The 8,318-nt window shown below is 43.2% G+C and overlaps 1 pseudogene; it reads right to left on the bottom strand.

Moving 5' to 3' along the window:
• Window positions 1-3,257: 3,257 nt before the first annotated feature.
• On the bottom strand, window positions 3,258-5,720 carry LOC110291816 (annotated as a pseudogene).
• Window positions 5,721-8,318: the final 2,598 nt, after the last annotated feature.

Below are 8,318 nucleotides of genomic sequence, written 5' to 3' on the forward strand. Positions count from 1 at the left end.
ACTGGGCATCAGTTCTATACTGTTAATCATGCCTTAAGACTAATTAGATAGCCATTGGCTATAGCCAAGATATAGGTGTCCCCATTGTGCCGTTAGGGACACTTTGTCATGGTGGTCATCGTGGTTCATAGGCATGACAGCTTGGGATGCCTACTGATTGCTGCTCTCCTTTGACAGCTTGCATAGGACCTCCTGGTCCTGTGAATGCGGCTCCTCAGAAGGAGGCTTTCAGAGAAATCTGACATACTTTTAAGTCAGTGCTGCATTATTAACATTTTTTCCATCAATTTTTTGAAACATAGATAATACACCAAAATAATCAGTCTAGAAATCAAGTCCCTTTTGTGACATAAAATTATAAATCAGGTCCTAATTTGTAGCTTTTGCCATGCTTTTCAGGCAGATAAAGCTTGGGAGGACCCAGTCCTGTTTTTAAATATCATTTTTGGTGCTTGCATGCTGTCTGACTTTGGTCTAGTCACCTAGTCTTGCTGAGAGTCACTTTCTTCATTAATTACTGGCAAATTATAAAGGTCACTTCAAATAAGTTTGTTAGGCCAACGTATATCAGAGATAAGGAAGCACAGAAGCTAGGCCGAGGGTTCTGACTGGTGTGTGTTGAGCTGGAGAGAGGCAAGTTGGGAAAATAAGGGAAGGAAGGAGCACGCCCAGCCAGAGCTCCGTGTTTTGGTTCTTTGGGTGAGCTGACAAAGCAGAACTCCTCTCTTGCCACATGGTCAACAGAAGCTACCATAACCCAAGGGTGTGTGTGCATAGCCATACCTTGTTCAGGGTAATGGAAACTCTCCCTTTTGAGATACAATCTGATGCCAGTGCACCAGGGAGTGGAATCAGTAGGATAGATTTAGCTCTCTCATCAGGAATTGGCCAGTCCTCAAGAATTATTTCTTCCTGGCTTTAAGGGAGACTGGGAATCATCAATTTTCTGTGAAGTAAACACCTTTCACCAAAGCATTTCTAATTGTCTAGTGTCCCGTTTCACCTTGGTGGATATTGAGAGGGAACTTTAGCTCTTGCAGGGAAGGATACAGTCCGTGTTTCCCATCCTGATACCCCTCTGTTCCATTACCTTCTTATCTCCCATACAGGGTTGTTATACAGTGTGAAAGCACCTGGCACACCATTGCTACTGAGTGCTCTTCTAAGAGAAAAGGCATGTGTCCCCGAGACCCTTTACAGTTCATTTTTTATCTTTTTCTTTTTTTCCTCATTTTTTTATTAGTTCTTTAAAAATGTCAATGTGTTCTGCTCATATTCACATTCTCGTCCAACTCCTTCTGGATTTTTTTCTTTTATGTTCAACTCTATGCTCTCATTTTTTTAAAATAAAAAACCTACTGACTCCCATTTGTGTTGTCTGGATGCTCTTGGGTATGGGGCCATCTACCTAGCAAGAACTACCCCTTAAAGAAAACTGACTCTGCTCTCAGCACTTACCAGTTCTTAGCCGATGGAGGAACTTTAGGCCCTCCTCACCTCTCTATGCTGGCATTTTTGCTTGGCTCAACTTTGTGCAGATATCATATTCTGTCACAATCATTTTGATTTATATGTAGCTGCCCTGTTGTGTCCATAATTCCTGTAGTCATCTGCCACCTCTTAAGAGTCTTTTGTCCTCTCTTCACAATGATTTCAGCCTACTGGGTGAGCGAAGTAATAGAGATGCCCATTTTAGAGCTGAGTACTCTATGGTCTCTTATTCTCTGTCCCTTGATCAATTTTGAGCCTCTGTGCTAACCATCATCTATTTCAAAAGGAAACTTATCTGATGAGAGTCCAGAGATCCACCAATCTATGGGCATATCAAGAAGTCATTAGGGGCTAGTTTAATACTATGCCCCTTTCTTTCCCTAGGGCCTATGACCTGTCTCGTTACAGGCCTTGGCCCTGATAATGGTGCCAACTATGATATTTATCTAGTGGAGTAGGACTTAAGTTCAACCAGAAAGCTGTTGGATACTCCCACGACATTGGTGCCAGTATTGCGTCAATAGGCATGTCTTGCCAGGATGGCTGTTCTTGTAGCTCGAATGATTTGTGGGTGGATACGACTAATAATGCCTGCCATAGTCACTGCTCTATTGCTGTGAAGAGAGACCATGACCAAGGCAACTTCTTATAAAAGGGAAACATTTACTTGGAGGTTGTATACAGTTTTAGAGGGTTAGCTCACGATTGTCATTTTGGGAAGCAGACAGGCAAGTAGAGCAGTAGCTGAGAGTCTTCTTCTTCTTCTTCTTCTTCTTTTTTCATTTTCCTTTTTATTAAAAAATTATACAATTTATGCTCAGTACAAATCCAAATGGTAGAAACAGGAACAGAAAGAAATCCATGTACCCAGTCCCAGTCCCAGTCCCAGAAGTTTTTTGGTATTGTTCTAGAAATGTTCTGTCCATGTATAAGTGTATTTATCATTACTAAGAGAAAAACAAAGACACAGGACCCTAATACATTGCTTCCCAGCATGCTTTCAAAGCAACCATCTCATGGGTGTGTTTCTCCACGCATCCATCGACTTATCAGGACACTCTTTTTTAAAGGGCTGCCTGCCTGTGGGTGGAAGCTTGGAGTGCTCTCTAGTATCTTACACAAGGGGTTAAGCAGTAAGAAAATGTTTTCCATGTAAATGGAAGTACAGTCCTATTGATCAGAAATGCTGCAGGCAGAGTCTCATGATGGACTCAGATTTGCAAGCAGTATGGCAGGGTTGGCGGTGGACTCGAGCTTGCAGTATTCACTGATTTGAGGCACAAGGCCCTTGCTGTGGCAGTCACAGTCTTCAACTCAGCACCTAACGCTGTCTCATGAGCAACTGCAAATCACTCCCAGGAGTTAGGATTGTACAGAGACAGGCCACTCAGCTCATGTCAGGAAACCATTAAATACCTCAGTAAGTGTCTTCAGTGCAACCCCTCATATTCATTTAATAGCACTAGAATCCTTCAAAATAATCCTGAAGAGCATGGCCAGTCTGTCCACGATCATAAGTAGACATTTGCCCCATAAGTGATCCACATCCTCTGAAGGTTCTAGACTCTACTCCTTCCCCAAACCCCAAATCCAAACTACTCCAAAATCAAAAATCTGAACATCGAGTTGGATTAGAGCTGCTCACTCACTTTTACTGTTTAACTCCATCGGCTGAAAGAACCCCTTTCAAGGAAGGTAAACGTTCCTGTGTGCTGACTTAAGACTGCATTCCTGTTTGAGTCTTTGATAAAAATAGGAACAACCGATCAGAATTTCTGCTTTATTGCTAAAGCCTTCTCTTTCACATTCACATCATGATGACAGGCTAAAGCTCTCATTTTCTGGGCACATTCTTCTCCTATAACAGAAAAAACAATGACCCTTTTAGCAAAAGGAATGTGATTAGCAAACCGGCCTTCCACTTTGAGGCAATTGTTTCTATTCTGAAACAGTGTAAGAGCCCGAAGAAGAATCTCATTTGCTACTTGGCCCTCATAAAGGGAAAGGAATGAAGAATCCACTTGGACGCTCAGTAGTCCTTCTATCATGGCTGGATTCTCAGACAAATTCAAAAGCAGCTTCAAAACCTGAACCTTGGTGCTTCCATTTCCCAGAAGCAGCAGGTGGAACAGGCCAGCGACGGAGCCGCTGAGCAGGTGCTGGTAGTTGTTGGTGACCGTCATGTTTGTCAGCAGCCTCAGTCCAGCCAGCTGCACCGCAGAGTTCAGGGGATCAGCAAAGACGTCCCCACAGACTTGAGGGACGTATATCTTTATCTTAGTTTGATTTTCAACATTCACACTCAGGTTATTCAGTGCATTTAAAGCATTCTCTTTAATACTTTGGTTCAGGGAGTTGATTTTGTTTCCAACAATTGGGATACCACCCAACTCACGAATAATAGCCTGGTTAGTAGAAAAGGTTGCATTATTTCCTAAGGTGACCAAGGCTTTTTTAGTAATTATAGGATCGTCGGTTGACTCCAGCAATTTCAGAAGTTTCTCAAGCTGTCTTCTGCAGACCGCGAAGGGCGCAGTCGGGCAACTGCCTAGCCGTGGTCCCCGAGTCAGCCGGTAGATACAGTAGCAGGCGCAGTGCCCAGGACCAGCCCTGCTGCCACCCATGCTGCTGCCTCGGAGCTGCAGGGAGTCCGGGAGCCTGGGCCACACGCAGGTGCAACTGGGCCAGAACCAGCCCAGAGCAGTAGCCAAGAGTCTTATATCTTAATATGCAAAGAGGAGGGAGGGAGGGAGGGAGGGAGAGAGAGAGACAGAGAGACAGAGACAGAGAGAGACAGAGACAGAGAAAGAGAGAGACAGATAGACAGACAGACACAGAGACAGAGAGAGACAGAGAGACAGAGAGAGAGAGAGACAGAGAGACAGAGAGAGACAGAGAGAGCACCTAGCATGGACTTTTGAAACCACAAACCCACCCCTGATGAAATACCTTCTCTAACAAAGACATACCTTCTCCAACAAGGCCACACCTCCTAATACTTTCAAATAGTGTCACTCCTTGGTGACCAAGCATTCAAATATATGAGCCTATGAGTGTCATTCTCATTCAAGCCACCACAGTGACTGCTGTCCTTTGGTAGTGTGTAGAGCACCTGTCAGTACTATGAAAGTTGGGCAGTAGGGATGAAGTTTCCAGGTCAGTAGCAGCTTGGTTTCCCATGTTCTGTAACTTGGTCATGTGGTGTCTTAGCAATAGGGGATTAACCATTAAGTTACAGCAGGAAATGAAAGAAAGCATTGACCGTAGCCTGTGGCCAACAACTCCAACTCCGAAAAAGATAACCCATTCTTAGCATTGTGCTTTTTCTTAGTCTGTGGTGTCTAGTAGAGGCAATGCCAACTGCCCATTGTATATGTACCTGTATATGCACATGTAAGTCTATATATATGTATACACACACACACACACTCACACACACACACGTATGTATGCTTCTACAGTAATACAGAAGACTTTTTCAGATTTTAATGCTTGTTATCCTTGCCTATATTGCAGCTCATTTCTATATTTAAATGAGCATTTCAGAGCAGTAAAGATCATGAAAATGCTTCATATGCTTGTATATGCAAGAAGAAAGCTGCTAAGAAATACTGCACAGCTGTGTGCATGCAGTTGAGATGACTAAGTTGGACAGGTGAAATGACTAGAATGGTAAACTTCTTTATAAACAACAGTAGTAAAAGTACGAATTCACCCTTGTGTTTTCTCTCAGAACTTCGGAGTTAGTTAGTAAGTGTCCTCAGGGACTATTTCTACATGTATTAATAATGAAATATAGGAAGAGTTGATTTGGGGCAGTAACCTTTCAACAGGGAGCCACCTCAGCCTCCTTACTGTTGTCCATGAATCCCTGCCTCTCATCTTTGTCATCATTGTCTCTGCAAATGATTACCTCCAAAGAGACTCTGTGGGGGACTTGGTGATGCCTCTACCTCACCTTTTGCTCTTCCAGCAGTCATTGGCTACCGCTCAGGTGACCTGAGAAGGGCGTTTATTGTCATTTGTTTTCTTTCCTTCTTTGTTTCCATGATGATAACCGTTCTGACTGAAGTGAGATGTAATCTCAAAGCAGGTTTTAAACGTTGTGTGTGCCTAAGTGCCCACTCTGACAGCTCGCAGGAGCTGGTCTTCTCATTTTGCCCTTGGGTCCCAAGGCTTGAATTCCAGTGGTCTGACTTACCAGTAAGCACCTTCACCCCCAGGGCCATCTTACCAGCCCTCAAAGCAGTTTTATTTCCACGTCTCTGGTATTTACAGATATTGAACAATGTTTTCAAGCATGTGTTAGTTCTTTGTATTTCTTCTTTTGAAAACTGTTGAGTCCATTGGTTCATTTGCTGACTGGATGACGATTTGGGTTTGGAGCGTTCAAGTTTTGTAGCTCTTCATACATTTTATGAAACTTTAATGCTCTGTTTATTACAAAGACTATTTTCCACGGGGTAGGCGTTCTTTCTCTCCACTCTTGTGATTATTTTGTTTGGCATGAAGAAGCCTTTTAATATCATGTAATTACATCATCAATTTTTGGGGATCATTGTCTGCGTTATTGGAGTCCTTTGAGGAAGTGCTTGCCTGTGCCTGAATACTGAAGGTAACTTTGTTTTCTTCTACCAGTTTCAAAGTTTAAGATCTTACATTATGGCCTTTCATTCAGCTCCAGATGTAGTGGTGCAGGCCACTAATCCTAGCATTTGTAAAATAATGACAGGAGAATCAAAAGTTGAGTCCAATTTCTAAGCTACAGAACAAGTGTGAAACCAGCGCAGACTATAAAACACATTGTTTAAAAAAGCAAACAAAAGCCCCCCCCCACCCCCCGAAAAAAATCCTTGATTCATTTCGAATTGGGTTTTGTGTGGGGTGAGAACTGTGGTTTTCATTTGTGGAAATCTAGTTTTCCCAGAACCAATTGTTAAAGAGGCTGTGTTTTTTTTTTCAATGTGTTTTTGGAAGCCTTGTCAAAAATGGGGTGGATGTACTTATGGTTTTCCTTCTTGGGTCTTCTGTTGTGTTGAATTGTGCTGTGTGTGTGTGTGTGTGTGTGTGTGTGCGCGTGCGCGTGTGTACGAATACTGTGCTGTCCTGGTTACTATTGTTCTGTAATATAATTTGAAGTTCGTATTGTGATACCTCCAGCAATGCTTTCTGCTACAGATGCTTTGGCTGATCAGTGTCTTTTGTGCTTCCATATTGTCTTATTTACTGTCCTATTGTTGGAAAGAGACACTATAGCCAACACAACTTATAGAAGGAGACATTTAATTGGTGGCTTGCTTAAATCTTTAGGGGGTTAGTCCATTAGCATCATGATGGAGATCATTGTGGCAGGCAAGCATGCATGGTACTGGAGAAGTAGCTGAGCACTATACTCTGATCCAGAGAGAGAAAGAGAGAGAGAGAGAGAGAGAGAGAGAGAGAGAGAGAGAGAGAGAGAGAGAGAGAGAGAGAGAGAGAGAGAGAGAGAGAGAGAGAGACTGGATTTGGCATGGGCTTTTGAAACCTCATAGCCTACACACTTCAGTTACATACTTCCTCTAACAAGACCACAACTCCTCATTCTTTTCAAACAGTTCCTTTAATTGGAGACCAAGTATTCAAACCTATGAGCCTTTGGGAGCTACTCTCATTCAACACACCACAGTCTATGCCCTGGCCATCATAGGCTTATAGCCATATCACAATGCAAAATGCATTCAGCCCAACTTCAAAAATCTCCATAGTCGTTCACAGCCTCAACACTATTTAAAAGTCCAAATGTATCAGAGTCTTAAGACAATCTCTCTACTTGTAACCCCCTATAAAATAAAAAAGTAAGTTACATACTTCCAACACACAATGGTATGGAAGATACATTAAAAAAGAAAGGGGCACAGTGAGGAATCACTGGGATAAAGCAAGACTGAAGCCCAGCACGTCAGCCCCCAAATTCTACATCTCTGTGTCTGATGACAAAGGATGCAAAGGGTGTTTCCATTCCAGGTTTGCTGCCTGCACCACACTCCTTGGCAGGTATCCCCATGGCTCTGGAATCTCCAACATCTTGGAGTCCCCTATGCAAATGAGGCTTCACTTTCACAGCTTCTCACAGAGACCTCTCTCCCAGTCTTGTTTTCAAAGTTATTGTGAACAGGATTTTTTTTTTTCATGGGTTTCTTTCTTGGCATGCTCTTATTGGTACACAGAACTATTTATCTTTGTATGTTGACTTTGTTGCAACTCTGTATGCTACTTTCTTACAAGTGTATATGAGGTCTAAAAATTTCCAGGAGGAGGACTAAACCACCAACCAAAGAGTACACATGGAGCGATCCAAGGCTCCAGCTGCATATGTAGTAGAGGATGGCCTTGTTGGGTATCAGTGGGAGGAGAGGCCCTTAGCCCTCTGAAGGCTTGATGCCCGAATATAAGGGAATGCCAGGGCAGGGAGGCAGAATTGGGTGGATGGGTGGAGGAGCATTCTCATAGAAGCAGGGGAGGGGGGATGGGATAGGGGTTTTCCTAAGGGGAAGCCAGAAAAGGGGATAACATTTGAGCTCTTTTAAGTGTAGCTTTAAGCCATCTATATGTTGGGATAATTTGACTTCTTTCTTTCCTATTTGGATTCTTACACTTTCTTTCATGTGCTTTGTTTTAAGCTCACCAAGTCTACTTAGTGCTTGCCTGTAATGAGCATGTAGGACCATCTACTGGCGTACAAGCCGCATGTCCAGGAACACATCCCAAAAGGCTCTCAGTCACCGGCACCCATGAACTGCTCCTTCCTTCCTTCCTTCCCTCCTTCCTTCCTTCCTTCCCTCCTTCCT

Source organism: Mus caroli, chromosome 3 (assembly GCF_900094665.2).
Source record: "Mus caroli chromosome 3, CAROLI_EIJ_v1.1, whole genome shotgun sequence".
NCBI classification, from domain to species: Eukaryota; Metazoa; Chordata; class Mammalia; order Rodentia; family Muridae; genus Mus; species Mus caroli.